Source organism: Mus musculus, chromosome X (genome assembly GCF_000001635.26).
Source record: "Mus musculus strain C57BL/6J chromosome X, GRCm38.p6 C57BL/6J".
NCBI lineage: Eukaryota > Metazoa > Chordata > Mammalia > Rodentia > Muridae > Mus > Mus musculus.
The window spans coordinates 19,167,261-19,185,835 of NC_000086.7; the positions used below are offsets into that span (position 1 = coordinate 19,167,261).

Here is an 18,575-nt window from a genome sequence, read left to right on the forward strand (position 1 = left end):
CTTTTTTTTATAGGGAACTGACAATTAGCTGCTGACCAATCACAACCAACACCTAGTACCTAAGTCACATGACAGGGCAGTCCCTATGCCTGTAGAATTTCTGAATTACTGGGGTTATACAAAGGACACTCATTCAGGAAAAGGGGGGTGGTGGTCATAAGCCGAAACAGAAAATACCCCGGCTGCGACAACTCAAGCTTTAAAACAAGTAACACCCTAGCCTCACCCAGACAAAGAAGGAGCTGAAACCCAGCCAAGATGGGAATCAGAAGAATGTCTGGCATGTATTAAAAAATAATGCCAAAGCAGAGGCTGAGTTTAGAAACTCAGTTCAACTATAAATGAACTGCTCATCCCGCTTCTGACGGTCTCCCCGGCAATTGCCCATCCTAAGCTCCGTTCTGTACAGCTCCACAGAGGCTTGCCGATGGGAGAGGTGTATAAGCTTCTCTTCCCTCCCAGCAAAGGGCCCCAAGAGACAATTCCTAAGTCAAACACATTTCTTTTAAAGACAACTATACAAATTAAGCAAATTTAACCATCCTTGGGACAAATCTTTATGCTAACTACAAATCATGTCCCCATCTATTTTCATTTGTTCATATAAAGAACACTTTTGCTACGTAAACAAGCCCACTTCATGAAGTAGCTGCCAATTTATTTTAACACCCCCAATTTTTCTTTTTTTGGTTGTAAGCCTAGTCTTAATGGCTGAGCCATCTCTCCAGCCCTCAATTTTTCTTAAATAACACTTATGCCTCAGAAAACACACACACACACACACACACACACACACACACACACACACACACACACACAAACACCCTTATCATTTCTTAATTCTCTGAAAATGGTACTTACAAATGTTCCTTGTTTGGATCTATTTATTCTCCCCCTTTACCGACATCTAAAGTCAAAACACAGGCTCAATCTCTTCTTTCCAAACCAGACACCCAATTTTTCTCAGGCAAAGCTGTGATAACTCTTTCTCCAAGGCAAGCCCAGAGCACTGTGCTTCTTGCCATTCCCAATTTATGGAAGGAAGCATATGTCAAACAAACCAGGTGATGACTCACACTACCTCCCCTGGCCAAATTTTCCCCAGAATGGGAGGGTAGTGTAAGTACAGCCCATTTGGATGTGACTCAGTTTTATTAGACTGGTGGTTGTAGTTGATTTGACAAGCTCCTTTTTTTTTTTTTTGTTTCTTTTCTAGCTCATGCATTTAAGGATCAGAATGCATGTTCTAATAGGTTTCAAAGCATTCAGTCAGGTAAACAAGAAAGCTCCAAGATTATATTTTAAGCCTCAGTAGTGTTTCAGAACCATATGCTGTAAAATTTACAATTAAGGCCACTGAACAATCAAGTTCACACAACAGTGGCGAAAAGGTTATCTACATGCAGGTCTGCCTCATGTCTTTACTATGGGAGGAATCCAGTTTTAAATCTCTTGTTGGGGCCCGTATGGCAGGTTCTTCAGGAAGTGGTCAGGGACCTGAAAGCAGAGCCGTGTAACAGGCTTTCACTTTTGCGTGTACTGCAATTTGCACTCTAACCTGACTCACTCACATAGAATCACGAATTCAACAATGGCCTCACCACAACCCAACATCTGCATAGTCTTTTGATGTCAATGGTTTAATAGCTGAAGACAAAAGCCTTAAAAAAAAAAATCACCAAATAGTCTCTGGGGAAATCGCAGTCAAATAAACTGCTTACAAGTCCCCTATTCAGTATGATGTTTAACTACCATGATGAGAGTGGCATTACATGCATGGAATCAATTATTCTCAGGTATTTTAGATATAGGAAAAAATGGAATAATAAGTGCAATCCCCCTCAACACACACACACACACACACACACACAAACAAACAATCTGAATGGCTCAGACAATCAGTCATACTACAGTTATCTCTTTCGGCATACTTCCTTTAACCTTGAGCAAAGTCAGCAACTGCTTTGACGAGGGATTTTAGTGTTAATTAAACCTTGATAGATAACTAGCTATGTTACAATGTAGGATATACCTTCTATTTTTATGACACAAAGCAAATAGCTAATTCTTCACCTCACAGATGAAGACACAGAAAAGATTCACACATGGAAATATTATTTTAAAAGCTAATTTAGAATTTGATCATTCACTTTATAAATATATATTTAAAAATCCCCTGTAAGTTTTTTACTAGAATAAATACTACTCTAAATTTTCATAGAGAATTAGTTTTCAGAAATTAAATTTAAAAACTACTTGAAAGTGCATTTCCAAATTATACTTTAAGTTTTTCTATTTTAAGTTCATGCACATATTTCTCAACTAGTTATTAAAACCTGTTCATATTTCAACAGGGATATATTAATCTAGCCGATGACATTTTCCAAGTAGAGCTTTATTAGCTTAAAGATAGTTACCTTCCCATGGTACACAGAGAATATCAAGTCTATAATTACTTAGCTTTTGATGGAAACTAACACAGAGTATGAAAGCAGACTTTAATAAAAATCAAAGAACCAAAACTCTGGCATCTGAAGAAACATATAACGTCTCTTAAAAGTCTGGAGAATGATTGGTGTTTCAATCCTGGTTCCTCCATTCCTAGCTTTGCACCTGAACTGAAAAGGGTTGACACAGTGAGTCACACACAGCAGTTATTCTATCACTTAAAATAACATTTAAAACTACTTTATTAGTGATGGCAAACACCTGACCAAGCCATCATTTCTATAGAGCATTTCAGAATCTGTTTGAGCTTTTCCCATCACATTTTCTGGAGTATTCTTAAGGTCAGTACAGAAGAGAGTTATGACCAGATGGAACCGGTCAGAAAAGATATTCAGAAAGTCCCATAGCAGTCCAAGCATTCTGACAAAAAGCCTGTCTTCCCGAACACACAGGAACATGTAAGGTTGTGTAGGGTTGTAGCAAGATGATAAGGAGTTAGTTCAAGGCCAGACTAGGTGAAACCTTGCCTCAAAATTAAAACAAAACAAACAAACAAACAAACAAAAGAAGTAAAACAACAACAACAACAACAAAACAGAACTCTCATTCTAGTTGGCCCAGATAGGTCAAGACATTAGAAATGTCTGTAGCCAGAAAAAGATAAATGAGTGAAAAAAGTGGAGGAACATTATAGCCCTGTTCAGGGTAGAGCACTGTTCTGGGCATAGTGCAGAACACTTCCAAACAGCTCCTAACAAAAGGGATAAAGAGTACAGACACAGAGTAGACCCATGATCTACTGTTTTGTTTTGTTTTGTTTTGTTTTGTTTTGTTTTGTTTTGTTTTGTTTTGTTTTGTTTTGTTTTCCTCCATAAGGCCACCATATAAAATCCTATGACTTTTACCCTAAGGGAAGCTGAGGCAGTTGGGTAAAGAACCTCAACTAACCTATAAGTTAATTGAAGAACCAGTATGTTCTCTGTTAGATTATCTCTCATTAAGAAATTTTACTTCCTCTGAATACATGAAGCTCTGGTTCCATCTGAAAGCTATATGAAACAGTTCAACCATCCTACAAGCCCTCTGGTAACAAAAGCCAGTTGTTTCCAGTCAACATGTGACATAGTTGATGGATGATTAAAAAAAAAAAAAGATAGCAGGCAAACATCTCTGAGGTATAAGTACACTTTATAAATATGCAGATCCTCAAATACTGTGCTCTGCTGACGAGCAAAGGGTAAGCAAGTGATCTAACCTGTCTTTAACATAATGGAGGTAAGATAGCAAAATGGAGAGATGATGATGTGGAAGGCTCCAGGACTCACCCCTTTCAGTGGGAGCTTGAGTCAGAGGTAGAGATCTGGTTCAACTCTGAACTAAAAGGTTGTTTTAGCGAAACAGTACAGAGTTCTAGCTCTGCCAGAAACCAAAATACAAAACAATCTGACTTTTTCAGTTCTAGAAACCCTAACCACAGGTCAAGGTAAACACAAACAACCCAAGATCCAATACTGGCCCTGAAATGAGAGAGTCACTTCCTTTCTGTTTATCAGTACCTGGAGAATAGACATAAACAAGAAAATACAAGGAAGAAATAAAAACTCTGCTTCAGTGACGCTTACCACATTACCAAGGCTGTGCAGCCACCCCCCAATAGATCTCTTCCATTCTAAGGGAGGCAAGAACAGCCTCAAGCTTCCATTTCACACTGTTCATTCAAGCAAATAAAGTGACTTCATCAGTTGTATTTTGTAACAATCAAAAATCTAGAAAATGTCAAATATGACAATACATGTCTATAATTTCCATCTTGCCTTTGGAAGCAGAGGCAGGAGGAATACAAGTTCACCCTGAGCCACAGAGTGAGATCATGGCTACAAAACACCAAAAAATTAATTTCCTATTTAGCAAAATACTATACTTTCAGAGCACATTAACTTCATGTATAGTTTACATAAAATTTCCAGTATCAAAATTAGGAATATGCCTCCATGGCTAGGCTACATGAATGCCTTGACAAATATGCATACAAACTACACGCAGATTTATGTAGGACACTGGGAACATGTCTTTAAGAGGACTGGACTGTGCTCTAAGCTTTTCATCTCATAGAAGGAGCTGCCTGTCTTCTTGCAGTGATTTCACACAGAAGCGGAATACTTTGCTCAGAAAATTTTTTATTACTTGTCTCTTGCCTCCACCCATTTTAAAGAACAAACTGACTCAGTTCTTTGATGACAACAATATCGTGGGTGGAAGTGAATACAGGAGTGGGCAGGGTAGGAGAAAAAGAGGAAGAGGAGGAGGAAGAGGAAGGAAAAGAGGAGGAGGAGGAGGAGAAGGGAAAGAGAAAGGAGCCAAAAGCTGACTCATGCCATGTGAGTAATCTTAGGATTTTTTCTTCTTCCTAAAGCTATAAATCAAATTAAGCTTGTTTTGCTGTGGGTGAAGGAAAGAGAATATAATAATATCATGAATCAGAGCAATTATCAATTACATGACACTCGATAATAATTAACTACAATCATTGCTTTCTCACAAGCTGTCCAAAAGATGCAAGAGTATTTGTTCATCAATATAATCCTTGACAAGCATCCTTCAAGTTTCAACTCAATTATAATTCTCTTCTCTAAAAAGAATAAAATTCCTTTTGCATATATTTCAGAATCAAGACTTACTTCATAGCCCACTGTGAGACAGTCTTTGGCCTTTGAAGGTTAGTGACAAGCACACAATAGTAATACTAGGTAGAGATCAGAACAAAATACAGAATTGTAAGATCTATTACTCAGAAAATGACTTTAACCTCTCAAAAGCATCCCACTGGAAATGATAACTATATTAGTAGGGCAACCACTCAGGAGAAAGTGGGTATCTCTGTCCTAATAGTTTGTAGCAAGAAGAAAGTTATCACATGAACCTTAGACTCAAACACATGAGTTCTCAGGACTCATGGACTCATGTATTTACTAGGAATAATTAGAAGAAGGTAGACCCAAATCAAATACAAATTAAGCTATTAGAAATATACACAGGAGTATTATGTATAAGAGGATCATCCCTCTGCAGTCCCACACCTTCCAGTACATGAACACAATGGCAGGTGGATTGGTGAGTTCAAGGCCAGCCCATGTGAGACCCTTTGTTAAGTGAAAAGTGGCTAGCTTGAAAGAAAAGCTTTTAACCAACCAAGTTAATATCTTCTGCTCTTGGGCAAATATAAATAAGGAGTTAAAGGGGCCTTCCCCCCTTGACAGTGTTGAATCTGGAACCCAGGTACTCAGGCATGCTAGTCAAGTGCTCTACCACTTAGCTATGCTTGCTGTTCTGCTTAACAATGGAGCTAACAAGACAGTGTTTTATACAAATCCAGTTCCTTACAGAATGATCCACAAAGATCAAAGAGGACAGTGTTTTTATCACATTGTGGGTGTTCCAAAGTTCATTTCTATTTATAGGATAGTAGTTTTGTATTAGTGCTCTTAATGGAGTCTCTAATAAATTATTTCAAGACAACTTTGAATATGCCAAGGCTTTTAAGTTTCTTGGGTTCTTTGTTTTCCTCGATTTAGAAATTTTAATAAGTAACAATGAGTTCTTTGTGGATGACAATTTGTATGCCCAAGTTTACCTACCTGCAAATCTGTCTGAATAACTGTAACAAATCTTAGCCAAGATATACTGTCTATCACTGTTGGGTTTATATAAAATGAACCACATCTGTTCTCAGACTCAGCGATGTAGCTAGCTACACCCTCAGCCCTTAAGTTCTCTGCCAAGCTTATATGACTTATTTTTCAGTCAGCATTCTCCAAAACTCATAATCTCAAATTTCCTACATAACAGAAACAATACTCTCAAACCCAACTTTTCCACATCCTGCTATAAATGGATAAAAGAAATTTCTATACCTGGGGAAATGGATCAGTTGGAAAGTACTTCATTTGCAAACACAAGGGTCTAATGTCAATCATTAGAGTCAATGTAAAACAGGTTACACAAATCTGTAATTCCAGTGCTGGGTAAACCAGAACAACTGGCTCCCTAGGGTAAACTGGCCAGCCTGCTGTAGCCTACTTAGTGAGCTGCAGGTTAGTGACAGGCCCTTTATCAAAAAAAAAAAAATGGACAAGGCCACCCTTGGTTTCCACACATGCATATGCATGTGCACACACATAAACACACACATACGATCTTCTAAATATTAACTCAAAGGAAAAACAGTGAGAAGAAAAATCAAAACAGATCTCATCAATCCTCAGAGTAAAAGCACCTTAAACAAAAGAGTCATTGAACAGTCTGCTTAGGTACTTTCTATTCTCTACTACACTAAGCATTCAGAGTGGAAGCTGGGATGGGTATAGGAGCTACCATGCATTTGTTGAGTGCTGAAAATCACAGGTTTCAGAGGCACCATAGATTTTAAGTCAAAGTGAATTCCAGACTGTTTATAGTTGATCACTAAGTATAAGAGATGAAAATGTAGTAATAAAGAGATGCCTTGGAGAGCATGAATCTGATCAAGGACAGTGGATGTGCAGTGATAGAGTGGTGATTTTTGTTGGCAATTGACAAAGTAAAGGAGTCAATAGAAGCACAAAGCAAAAAGTGGTGAGTGGGGAGGTCAGCATACCAACACCCCTCACAAAACAAACCACATCTACTCTAGAAATCTGGCTTTGATAGGTAGAGAAAACACAAATAAAACAGTGCAAGGGATGAATCAAAATAAAAGAGAGAGCTTCTTAGACAAAGGATGAAAGCAATTAATGGTCTTATTGAGTAGTGACATCTATGCATGGTACATATTCAATGGATGGCAATCAATAGTTGTCTAACTGGACTTATACCCCACTCAACAGGAGTGAAACTATTCCCTGTACTAGAAATTTCAGTACTAGCCCTGGAAACTGACTGAGTTTATCTTGACCTTCTGTCAAGCCACTTCCAGTATGATTCCTTACTACATTCTAAATCTTATCTTTACACCCACAAGTAAGTTTAGCTACCACTCCTCATCAAAGAAGCCTTTCTTTATAGAAAATGGAAACCACAGAAAACCACAACTGGACACCATAAGAGATCAACAGACGATGGAGAGCTTAGACCCAGTGGACATGAATACATCGCACCTTCTGCATCTACAGCTCAGGGAACATAGAGGACTAGGAGATAAAAAGATTCTAAGAGCCAGAATACCAGGAAACTTGCTGTGAGAAGCTTGTCCAGAAATGGCCAGAACAATGTCATTATCAATGGGCATGGGATGTTCCATTCCTAAACAAGGAACTACAGGTAACTAATGAAAGCTGGGAGGAGAATCAGCCTCACCCAGGGATGAGACCCCTCATTGGTTTTCCAATCCAGAGTAGTCAGACTTGCAGTCATATACACACCATCAACAAAAACTGACTTGGCAGATATTATTTACAAATGGTTGTGCATACACAGAAACATATATGTAACAAGAATAAAAGAAAACAAGGCTATCAACTTAAGAATGAAGGGGCAAGGGAGAGTAGCTGGGGGAAAGGGAGTGGGGAAAGGGATGTGTTTCTATTTCAATTAAAAATATACTAAAAATGGAAAAGATAAACATGAACAGGGAGGTTTTATCTTATTTGAAGTGTTCTATTTTAATAATAAAGTTTAGTTCCCAATCTTGTACCTACTAATTCCCCACTTTCAATTTTCTTACAATGTAACTCTCTACCCACCTCCTAATTTACCCTAATCCACGCTTATCCAGCATATAGTCCAGTTCACCATGTTTGTTCATGCCTCTTTCATGAAGGGGGTGGGGCACACCACCCTGGTTTTGAAGGGCAAGGTATGGAATCCAGGTCCCTGATTGTCATAGAAATGGTAATCTTCACTGACAACTTGACTAAATTTGAAATCAGCACCTAGGAGACTCAGCTCTGAGGATGTTTTCAGAAATGTTCAAATGAAGAGGGAAGGGCCACCACATCAACTGGAGTTCTAATCTTAACAACAACAACAAAAAAAAGCAAAAGTGAACTGAGTACCTGCCTCTGGATAAAATTTGAACAACAGCCTTCAGCACCTGCTGTGTCAGCAACATACACAATGACACTGTACACCAAAATCAAATCTTCATTTGTGACAGGATCTCTCCTTCTAGGAATAATTCTCTGATTTAAGCCTGAGTAGCTGGGACATGTTGTGACAATAATGTCTACTTCTAGTCTGACCTCAAAATCAGGAAATTTTCTAATGTAATGTAGCTACTGGCTATGACCAAACTACCCTTTTCTCTATTGCACCCTAGCAAGCCATTAGAAAGAATGAGATAATCTAGCCACAGCAACTAACAGTTGTGAGAGATGTCACCACAGGTCAAAAACTGTATACTGGAAACTCCAGAACTCTTTGCCATGTCCTCTTACCTTAGGAGACTATAGCTTTTTCAAAAGAAGCAAGCTTGCAGCTGTCTGAAAAGAGTTTTCCTTAAACCAATCACAATAAGTCGAATCTCGCCAATGGGTAACTGGTCCCAATAATGAGAGAAAAAGATGTCGAATGGGGAAACCAAGAAACCCTTATAAGTTAGCCTTTATCTTTCTCAGAGTAGTGCAACAGCAACAGTTTCTTTCATGGAAACTGAAATATGAAAATTTCTAACCAAAAAATGAAATAATTAAAATTCATAATTCACTTTATAATTCTACAATTCAATTTCATCTATGCTGAAACACTACTAATTTAATTAAACTCCATTCTTTCATATTACCATTAGGAAAGGAACCCACTTTGCCTCTTAACCATGACACGGTTCCTTAAGGACAGATAGGAGTGATGGCCAAACTTGTTTTTCATTATTTCATTCTGAGGAATTAAGAAATATCTTCTTCCTTCACTTCACTACTTGTAATGGAACAGCATGTCTATAAGTAATGTGGTAATGGGACATAAAACCGCTTTGACTACTTCTACCGTCCAAGGTGTTGCTCTGAAAGGTAGAGTCCCAGTCATTTTCCCAACCTCACTAATATTGAATTCTCTCCCTGCCACCATCATGCCTTTTTGAATATATAAGGGTACTACTGTTCCAAAGTCAACAAAATTTTTTCAAAAGAATTATATTGAGAGCCTATCTCATAGTAGGCATAGTCGATCTATACAGAACTAAGAACACAGACAACATATACAGTCAAGTGAGCACTTACTGCCAACTTGTGGATACCAGGGTAAACACTGGCTGTATCAGTGCTGAGCAGGTAACAACTGATGTCCCAATAACTGCCATATGCATCCCAATTTTAGAAATGGTAAGATCTCTGGGAGTGTCCAAGAGAAATGCCCTTAGACTCTGTGAAATATACATGTTGTGTTTTCCTCTAAAACTGAGTGAATCTACATTCTTATCTATTTCTGACCTCACTGCCCAGTACACTCACTAAGTCATTCAACATCTTACAAAATTCTTCCTAGCTCCTAGGCACTATGCTGGGTGTAGGTAATATCCAAACTATAAGGAAAAGAAATAGAATCAAAGAAATACAAAGTAGACTAGCTAGTGATAAAGTGATCAGGGAGAATAGGGGAGGGATAGGGAGAGGCAGACTAAATTGTCATGGGAGCAGATTCCATAAATACAGCAAATGAAGAGGGCATGGCAGAGAAGAAAGAACTGGAGGTGGAAATATATCTTCTCAGGGATTAGATCGGTACAAAGTCTAGTGTCACACAGCAGGATGAACATGGTACAAAGAAGAGAGAGAAATGAGTCTGGTTAGGCTAGACAGGCACAGGGAAGCAGGTTACACAGGGCTTCCTGGATCAATCCTAACAGTTACCAATCCTTAGCTCTAAGAAACAAAACCATAGAAAGTTTTTGATCATGTGAGTTATCCAAGGATCTTTCCAGGATGTTTTACAACACCCTTCTTTCCATTCTCTATCTGACATAACTTACATAAAGGTTTTCATTTGGCTCACAATTTAGAGGTTTTAGGCCACGACTAGTTTGATCCATTTCTTTAGGTCTGTGCTGAGAATGAGGGCTGTTAGAGAAGTAAATGGTAGGTGGAGGACTGAGGCCCTTAAATATGAATGGGTCGGGGCAACAACAAGGAGCTCAACAAAGGTGTACTCCCTAGGTTTATTGACAACTTGGCACAAGCTAGAGTCATCTGAAAGGGAAAACCTAAGTGGAAGAAATGCCCCCAAAAGATCCAGCTCTAAGGTATTGTCGTAATTAGTGATCAATGTTGGGTAGGGCCAAGTCCATGTTAGGTGGTGCCATCTGTGGGCTGGTGATCCTGGGTTCTATAAGAAAGCAAGACTGATCAAGCCATTGGAAGCAAGCCAGTAAGCAACACTCTTCATGGCCTCTGCATCAACTCCTGCATCTACATTCCTATTCTTAAGTTCCTGTCCTGATTTCCTTCAATGATGGACTAAGATATGGAAGTGTAAGCCAAATAAACCCTTTCCTCCCTAACTTGCTTTTGGTTATGATGTTTCATCACAGAAAAAAGAAAATCCTAACTAATATAAAAAGTACAAAAGGGAGTGGTAAGAAATACCCTTCAGGGAGTCAGTGGCATCAGGAATCAAAATGATTCCTGATGAACAGCTGGCAAACTGATGGACACTAGAACCTGTACATCACACTGAATTTCTACTGTGAAAGTCCTGGGTGCTCTAGACTGGGGAAGAAGGAGCACCATTTTTAACTACAGAGTGGCCTACAGAGCACAGGAGCACAGTCCTTAGAAACAACTCAGACGAAGAGAAATGACAGGGAGGAAGTGAGTGGTAGGTGGTAGAACAGTTGTCAAGAAAACACAGGTCAATTTTAGTAGCCTAATGAGGCTAGCCTTCACTCCAGTAAGGCAAAATAGGTAGCTCAGAGCACACATGCGGGTATATTAGTACAGCCCACTTGGTTTTCTTCCAAGTAATGAGTTTGTTTAAGACATTCTCTTCATAGTTGGGTTACTTTGATCTTTTGTCTGGCTACTTATTGTTGCTGCTCCACTAGCCAAAGGACACCCACAGCCTCAATCTATGTCTATTAAGGCAATGAAACAAAAAAAAAGACTTAGTTGATAATATACCCCCAGAATAATCTAATAGTCTGTGGTTACAGATGAATTATCTAGCAAACCTTAAACTCGGAGTGTTCAGCAGAGCCCTGAGTAATCAATGGTGCTTAGCTTCTTGTTGTTAAGAAACACAAACTACGAGCAAAAGTACATCAAGACTTTAGAAATCTAAACAATATTTTACAATACTACTCCAAAGTCACAACTGTAGCATCACACACTGCTTGAAAACACCTAAGTAAACAGCTTATTTGTATCTATCTCTGTCTAAACTGAAGATACAACATGTCTCCATGAATGGCATGGCTCCAATAAGCAGGGACAGCACTATGGGGTGGGTACCTCCCAGAGAGTTAACAAGAACCAGATAGTAGCCATATCTATCTGTAGCCATACAACAAAATCTGACTAGAGTTCTTGGGAACTGAGCACATGATAGCCTAACACCAAGCATCTTTTGGACTAGATAGAATATAACTGCACATAAAAATTACCATTTACTAATTGCAAGAATTTTATATCCCTATTGCCTGTGAACAGCAGCATCAAAATTCTTAGGGTGTTATCAAGGACACATATACAAATAGCTGAGGTACATAAATTAGTTTGTGCCAGATAAGGACAGGCAAATGGGGTGCAGAACACAGTTTGTCCAGGTCAAATGTCAGCACTACCCAACTTTACTGGTTACAGGATGTGTAACCTAGGAATTAGCAAGAATTAGCAAAAGAACTTTTCAGGAAAACCACAAAAACAGATTGAGTAGAATGTTACACATTTTTAGGACACCAACTGTACTATAAAATTTGATGGCAAAAAAAAATCTTAAGTTGCAAAACTAACTTTTAGATTGTTTCAACATTCCAACACAGCTGTAGTGAAGATTAGAAGCATATGATTCACATTTTAGAAGGGAGAGACTAGGAATAGATTGTATGCTTGCCTCGGGCCCCTTTTGTCCTTGTCACTTCTGAGTTTCTCTTCTGGAACTTCAGAGGAACAATGGCATAAAATGCTGTCTACTGACTACTGAAGACATTGTACCCTGCAGAGAAATGGCCCTCTGAAGGCTCTCCACTATGAAAAGAGACAGATCTAAGCAAGCTCAGCAAGTAAGGCAAGGTCGCCAAGCCTCAGTTTTGCCTTCTTTGCACCTTATCATGAAATTTGGAGCCCCTTGAAATGACATAGAGCTTACTTAGTGAGGCTGTGTTGCTGTCTAGATACAGGATCTTTCCTCTTGTTTCTCTTCTTTCTTTTATTTGGTTCACTGATTTGCTTTTGTGGGTTTTGAGGTATGTGTCTATAGTGTTGGTGCGGATAGTATATTGAAGCAAGAGTCTGACCACTGAACTATATCCTCATCCCTATAAGCTGAGAATTCTAAGAGGAGTGTGGTCTCCACACAAAACCTCATTAACACACCAGCCCTTCCTGCCTTCCCCATCTAAGGTGACTAAGAATTCCAAGTGATAATCCAGCCATGCCTGTCCCTACCTCTTTTACCCCAGATGGAAAGAAACTGGTATTAGATACTAAATAGAACAAGATGGCATGAACTGGTTTCCATTTTCAAAATTCTAGTACTGAACAAAGAACAGATGTGCCCAAACAAAGGGAAATGATGTCTCAGCATATAAACCTGTGTATTTGTATTGCCTATACATGATTTGCTCTGAAGACCACAGAAGTACTGGCTTGTTCTTGACAAAGATAATTTTCTCTTAACCTTACAAAGTGCAGTCCTATGGCTAGGATCTGAGACAGGAGAAATGTAAATGGTGGAGACCTTGCCCTTCAGAATTCATGATTCATAGAGACTTAGTACAAAAGTGAGGGAAGACCAGACAAGTTATGTAGCTCTGGTCTAGTATGTACAATGGTATAATGTGTTCAAAAGCACTAGACTCTATCTCTAACACCACAGCGAACAAATCAGGGGAAGACTGTATATCGTCTAAGGAAGCATGTAAAATCCAAAGGAACATAAAGAACACCTTCAGCTTCTACATGCTTTCTTCAAATGACCTAGGGGATAGGGAGTGGGGTGGATAGGTGGGTGGGTAGCCAGGTCATTTGAAGAAAGCACGTAGAAGGTGTTCTTTATGTTCCTTTGGATTTCACATGCTTCAGACAGGCTTCGGCCTCATAGAGATCTGCCTGCTTCTGCCTCTCGAGTGCTGGGATTAAATGCATTGGCCACCACCAGCTGGCTGCTTCTTTTAAAAATAGTTTATGGTAGAAAACTTAAAATTACATACAAAAGTTAAGAGAATAGTATATAAAGTACAGCTGTTCCTAAATAAATTTCTTTTTTTTTTTTGTATACTACTAACAACAACTACAACAATCTGGCTTCATTTAGATGGTTAAAAAAATCAGTAGGGAAATAAATAAGCAAGCTAATATGTAAACCTTTTTGAAACCAACAAGTAGATTTTGTTTAATGTTTGTTTTGCTTTTGTTTTTGTTTTGGTTTTTTTTTTTTCAGACAGTCTTATATTGTAGCCCAGGCTAGCCTAGAACTCACTATGTAATTTAGGCTGGCCTCCAATTCATGGAACTCTTCTTGCTTCACCCCATATATGTTCAGGTTATAAGCTATATTCATCACATCCAGTGAAATATTTTTCATTTTTTTAGTTGCATTCATTTATTGTGTAATATATGTGGGGACATATGCCATGGCATGAGTGTGGATGTCAGTGGAAAATGTGTGGGAATTGGTTCTGGCCTTCTAGCTTGTGGGTCTGGGGATTAAATTCAGGTTATGAGGCATAAGCTAACTCATCAACCTGAGATAATTTTTGGAGTGTTTGTGTCTATCTTATGGTTAAACTTAAATTATTACCAGATAAAACTTAATATAATTGAATTAATTGCATCATTAATCTCTAGGTCCATGTTCCACATTTTTTTCTGAAAAGATATGAAAATTTATTTTTAATTGTGTTCTTTTCTATTTTCCTATACATTTTTGTTGTTTATATGTTTAGTAGAGACATGTTGGCATCTTCTTTAAATATAATTTGAAGAGAGAACAGATCATTTTTCAGATATCAAAGCAGGTGCCATAATTAAAAAAGGAGTTACCATTTCTTTTTCCAAGGACTAGAATAACATGCATTCTTTGTATAAAGCTAGCAGCCTTCAGTTCTAATTAACTCTCATCCTTCCTTTATTCCATGTCACTGCTCTTAAAGTTCCTAAATCCCTGTCTACTCACCACTTCTCACTCAACACAGTGACAATCCCTCCTCTTACCAAAGGAGGATGCTGTGTCTATAGCATGCTGCAGAGAGTAGTTCTTCTAGTGCTCAAAATCCCTATATTGAATAGGGCTGCAGGAAACCCATATTCATTCCCTCATCTTGTTCAGTTTCAATAATTTTAGATGAATTTGCACAACACAAATGTGGCACAAACAACTTCATGTTGTATAAAAACATAATTACTTTCTTTAAACATTCTAGACTTGTATCAGAATGCTCCTGAGTTCCTAATCTGCAGCATCTCAGGTGTACTTTCCTGTGCTGAAAGATACTTCTAGTATGCAGGACAAACCACCATTAGTCTATGTGAGCCTCTTCCCTACTGTGCCATTCGTCATAAATCTTACCTTTGATTTCTAAGGTTCTCCTCTCCTATAAGCTTTGCCTTGCCTCGTCAGTGAAGTTTTAACTTGCAATAAGTATTCTGAAATGTCTAATAATGACAAGATTGTAACATAGTTCATGGTTAATGGGGTTGTGTTTTGTTTTGTTTTGTTTTGTTTTGTTTTGTTTTGTTTTGTTTTGTTTTACAGTTCTGGCTACTTAGGATACTATACAAGAGAAAGTATTGTGGGGGCAGATGAGCACACAGGGCCTCTAAACTGCAATGGCCTTGCAACCCAAGGTACAATCAAACACTTAAAACAGAACTTTGTGGGGCTGGAGAGGTGGTTTGATGGTTAAGAGCACTTGCTTCTCTTCCGGAGGACCCACTTTTGATCTCCAACACCCACACCAGGTAGTATACAACCACCAATAGCACCAGTTCCAGAGATTCAACACTCTCTGCTGTTCCCTATGGTACCTATACACATGGTGCACATAAAGTCACATGGGCATGCACATATACAAATAAAAATGAAAAAAAAAACTTTTTATAAGAGATCTTAACAATTGGCCTATATTAATATTATCTGATGCTCACAAAGCAGTGTCCTTACAGTATGATACATTTGTCTTTGTCATTTCACTGGTTTTTATGCTTATGCACAATCTCCTTACTGCTAATCCAATGCAGTGGTCTTCAATGATTTATGTTACTAAAGGCTCAGAGGCAATTTAATAGTGCCCTTTACATACCTACATAGTGTATACAGACCTGACCACCTCCATGACAATGAGCTCCAGGCAAAATGGAAGACACCCAAATGGTGGCAAAAAAATCAGTTTGAGAAAAATAGAATAAGTATATCCTAAACATGAAAATGTTTTAAAAGGGCGCTTACACTTAAATCTTTAATGGTAGTGAACTGTGAACTTCAGTTTCTACTCTTTAAGGTGTCTCTTCCAGGCACCCGATTTCCAATATATGCTCATAAATTTCAAAAATGACACTATATACAAAATGATTACAACTAAAGACCATGCTGCTGCCTTCTATCATCTTTCACCACAGAAAGGATTCTTAAGTTTTAGGAAGAACCTGAACTAAATAAATACTTCAAGTTCTTTTTCCACTACAATGAACCCTCCCAGGCAGTCATAAAAACATTCAACAAGGATGTCTAATAATAGCAATTCGTATACCCCCCAGTAGTTAGAACCTCCCACCCAAGTTTCTATGGTGATCCTCACTTCTCTCCCTCATTCCTCCTAGCATATTGTATAATTTATTGGGAGTATATAAAATACTGAACATTTATAGTTTTTCCTAATAAAATTTTCTCTTAAAATTTAGAATTTTGGCCAGAAACCTCTGTAAGAACATAAATGGATAAAGGATAAGTATGAACTCTAGAATGATGTTCTAAGAGTCTTCCCATTCTACACTCAGGAAACAACACTAGAAATTGTTCAAGTGACAGCATGCCATGTAGTTAGAAAGTCACCAGTGAAATAGTAACTACAGCTGAAATCTGACATATACTCTCCTGTATTCCCTGGGTACAATATAGTCCCATGATTAAAAATACATTTCATTTCTTCGAAGTGCAAATTCAGTCTGTCAAACTGCATGATAAGACCAAAAAGCTGCTGAAATTCTGAAACCTAACCTGCTAAACATTCTGAACAGCCCTTCTCCAAGGAAACGTTGAAAGAAATCTAATGTTTCATAGCTGTCCACATTTGAAAATTACAAAAGGGTTTCAAAATCATTCCCAATAAAACTGCTAAATGTGATCAGGACCACAAATTCTTAATCTAAATTTACATCTCTATATATGTTGTAAGTGGCTCCCAAATATAAAAATTTCCCTTGTGCTCCTATGAACACTAAAGTATTTAAGAGGTCTGAAAGATCCCTGTAAGCAGACATTGGCACAAGTTCTTGCATACTGTAGCTTATATCTTTAAAAGGTGTCAAAGGAGAAGCATATGAAATGCTGTGATCTCCACCCATTGCCACATAAGACTTACTGCCCATGAACTGCACAGGGCCCTGCCAGCATCCTGCATCCATTCTTTCTTTCAAGCCTACTACATTAGACCATGGAAACTCAGGATATGTGGCCAGAGGCCCCTGCTTTGAATCCAGCTGGCCTGCCACGTGGTGTGGCCATGACCTTAATCACACTTCTGCTGACATCCTGTGAGTGGGCTCACGTTGAAGCCAGACCTTCTCGCTGTGTAGCTTGCCCTGCTCCAGGAAATGCAAACCCCTGCTACCTAAAACATTCCATTCTCAATTCCACAACAGGGCTTCCTGCTCTCCACTCCTCAGGCACAACAGGTCTTTGAGTATCCTCACCACCCTGGGAACACCTTTAACCATTTCATCAGTCCCTATCAAGAAAGGCATTTCCATCTTACTTGAGATTTTCAGAGATGCTTGTTCGCAAAGCCACTAACCACTACAGCTATAATAACATTTTTTACAGGCATTATAAACATATTTAACACTCTAAATTCCAGATGTGACCCTATGAAACACGCAAAACTCTATTCATGAAAATAGGTACCTATTCACTCAGCAGAAAGTGAAAATGCTGTATTGGTCACAGAAGCATTATCTCCATGGTCCTTTTTCTAAGATGAAATGAAAAGATGTCCCAAATTCTTGAGTTTGCCTAGGCCTGATTGTGTATGCATATAATTCCAACTACTTGCAAGGCTGAGCAAGAAAGACCCTAGAGTCAAAGGCTGCCTGGGCTACAGAGTGAGTAGGAATTTGTCTCAAAACAAAAAGTAAAAAATAGCAGTATGCATATAGTTCAGTGGTTCAATATTCAATGAGACATAATGATAGAAGAAAGGGAGGAAAAACCTCTCTCTCTTTCTCTCTCTCTCTCTCTCTCTCTCTCTCTCTCTCTCTCTCTCTCTCTGTGTGTGTGTGTGTGTGTGTGTGTGTGTGTGTAAGCCTCCATTTCCCTCCTTCTCTCTGCTATCTCAAGTTACCATGCCCAAGTATCTCAGTGGTGTATATGGCAGTCAGCAATAAGAGAAACTTGAAAAGCTAAAACCAAAGTTCCCTCTGGGTTACTCACAACTGTAGTTCTGAGAAGGTAGGGATGACTCCCATGATGGCTTGCTGACCAGTTATTTGGCTGCAGAAATTTAGGCATTGCTGTGAAATTCATGACAGAAGACATTAATGTCAAAGTTTCCTGGCCAAATGACAAAAAACAGAAGTCCCACAGAACTTGAAGGATCTCAAAAAAAAAAAAATCATTGAAAGGAGGAGCTTAGGAAACAAATATACCCCCTAATTGTTTATAAACTCCCAGGCTTACATTTCAGGCTTGGATGTGTAGATCTCTTCAGAAATAACCTACAAAGAATTGGCAGTCAAAGTGCTGGAACTCCAGATTGGCCATCTGAAGTATGCACACAAATGGCACTG

At 38.6% G+C, this 18,575-nt stretch overlaps 1 long non-coding RNA gene across 1 annotated transcript in view; it reads right to left on the reverse strand.

The window, feature by feature from the left end:
• Gm14636 (predicted gene 14636) overlaps positions 1 to 18,575 on the reverse strand; it is an 81,380-nt gene that overhangs the window by 10,790 nt on the left and 52,015 nt on the right. The window lies entirely within an intron of this gene.